Source organism: Etheostoma spectabile, unplaced genomic scaffold (assembly GCF_008692095.1).
Source record: "Etheostoma spectabile isolate EspeVRDwgs_2016 unplaced genomic scaffold, UIUC_Espe_1.0 scaffold00009454, whole genome shotgun sequence".
NCBI classification, from domain to species: Eukaryota; Metazoa; Chordata; class Actinopteri; order Perciformes; family Percidae; genus Etheostoma; species Etheostoma spectabile.
The window spans coordinates 14,983-17,500 of NW_022603700.1; positions in this window are offsets into that span (position 1 = coordinate 14,983).

Sequence of the window (2,518 nt, forward strand, 5' to 3'; positions counted from 1 at the left end):
AATATAGAATGTTGAAAAAAGGCAAAAAGTATAAGGATAATAAAAGTTATAGTAAAGTATGTCAAAAATGTAAAAAAAAGTATAGTATACCACGTCATAGAAAGTCAAAAAAAGTCATAGTATTTTCTTAGTGTCTAAGAAAGTCTAGGATAGTATATAGAAAAAAAGTCATAAAAAAGTAAAAGTTGTAGTCTAAAAAAGTTTAAAAAGTCATAATATAGAGTATAACAAAAAAGTAAAAAAAAGTCATAGAAAAGTTATTTGAAAAAGTCATAGTAGTATGTTGAAAAAAGTAAAAACTAAAGCCATAGCATAGAATGTTGGGGAAAAAACTGTAGTTTGCCTAAAAAAGTCAAAGAAAAGTTATGGTATAGTGTCAAAACAAGTCGAAAAAAAATGATAGTTTGGATGTTGAAAAAAAAGTCATAGTATACCATGTTATAGAAAGTCAAAAAAGTCATGAAAAGTAACAGTATAGTATGTCAAAAAAAGTCATAATATAGTGTGTCATAAAAAGTCATAGTGTAGTATGCCAAAGAAATTGGTAAAGAAATATTGTATACTATATTGAAAAAGTATAGAATAGTGTTGAAAAAAGTCATAGTATTGTATGTCGAAAAAGTTAAAAAAAAATTATAGTATAGTACGCCAAAAAGTGTCGAAGAAAGTCATAGTTTAAATCGAAAAAGGTCATATTATATAGGTGCCAAAATATTGCAGAAAAAGTCATAAAGAGTAAAAGTTTAGTATGTGGAAAAAAGTCAGATTATATACAGTATCATAAAAAAGTAACAAAAAAAAGTCACAGTAAAGTGTATTGAAAAGTCATATATAGAATGTTGAAAAAGGCAAAAAGTATAGGATAATAAAAGTTATAGTAAAGTATGTCAAAAGTAAAAAAAATGTTATAGTATACCATTCATAGAAGTCAAAAAAAGTCATAGTATAGTATGTTGAAAAAAAGTCAAACAGTAAAGTATAGTGCACATAAAAAAGTCATAGTATAGTGTGTCATAAAAAAATCAGAAAAATTCCTAATATAGTGAGTCACAAAAAGTCATAGTGAAGTATATGCTTTTGGTGTTTGTTCCAAAGTTTTTTTGATATTTTTAATGTTGACATTTTCTTCTTATTTCGACGGCCCATTTTTTGTGACAAAAAATGAAAGAACTGAAAACGTGTCAATTTGACCCAAAGACAACATGAGGGGTAATAGTTGGTGCCAGTTTATGAACTCTGCCTGTGATCACAGCCTAAAGGTGAGAACATGTATGAGATTCCCCTGGAACTAGTAGCAACCCCTTCAGAAACGTCTGATTGGCCTGCCGTGGCGGACTGAGCTGCGATAGGCAGCTTCCTGGTGGAACAAGGAGCAAAATCAAACTTTCCCCGGATAAATAAAAGTTAAAACTTCCTTCTGTGTTCGTGTGAGTTGAGTCAGACGGTGTCATCTGTGCTGTGAAGTCTTTACAGATTGTAAATGTGTCAGCAAGGTTCTGGACAGATGGACGGAATAAATAACAAATCTGTGCAAAGCTGCAGTACAGCTGCTGGTAAAGCCAGGCATCTTTAACTGAAGTCTCCAGTAAACTAATCAACAAACACATTCCTCACATTCAGATTACTAATATTTTGTACATATAGTTATTTGTTGCAAGAAAGAGGAGACAAAAATGTAGCAATAAAGTACATTATTTTGAGTAATGTCTTTCTGATCTCTGTCTGTACTGAATGTGGAACACCAGAAAGGTTCTTTGGGAAGCTAATGTGTTTGATGATGGCCACACTTAGACTAGTATGCATTGATAAATATAATCGAAAAATTAATACATTTGTTAAATGTCATCCTAGCAGTGAGTTTAAGCGGAATCAAAGTGCGGCCGTCCAGGCAACTTCACACAGTTAAGATGCAAAAAGGCAAAGGAGATTTAATTTTTTTTTTAAATACCATTTTCCACAGTCAGGAGACTTTATTCAATTCACAGAAAGAAAGAAGAAATTGACCAGAAAATATTACATCTTATTAACCTCATTTGAAGCTCCACATGGAGCTGCTGCTGGTCGGCGTCTCTCTGGTTCAGGCTTCAACCGTTTAAAATGAGCCCGGTGGCTTGTAAAAGCTGGTAATGTAAAATCTGGTGGTAATGTAGCCGCTTCTCAAACATGAGAAAATCTCTTTCTGAACAGCAAACACAACTTGTTCTGTCAAAGCACATTTCCATATTATGAAGTAGTAACCACTGATTATTGCAATAATCTGTCATATCATTATCCACAATTTATTAATTCATAAATTCATTCTTTGTCCAAAAACATTCGACCATTCCAACCAAAAAAGCAACATATGACCCAGTTCCACTCAAGATGACTCTTTAATGAGTTAGCGTAGCGTTTTAATAATCAAATATAAATCTGATTTGACAAACAAGGATAAATTAAATATCAAAACGACTGAATTAGATGGACACACGTCTAAGTTTATAAATTCAGTCTGTTCCTCTGAAAATGCTTCAAGATT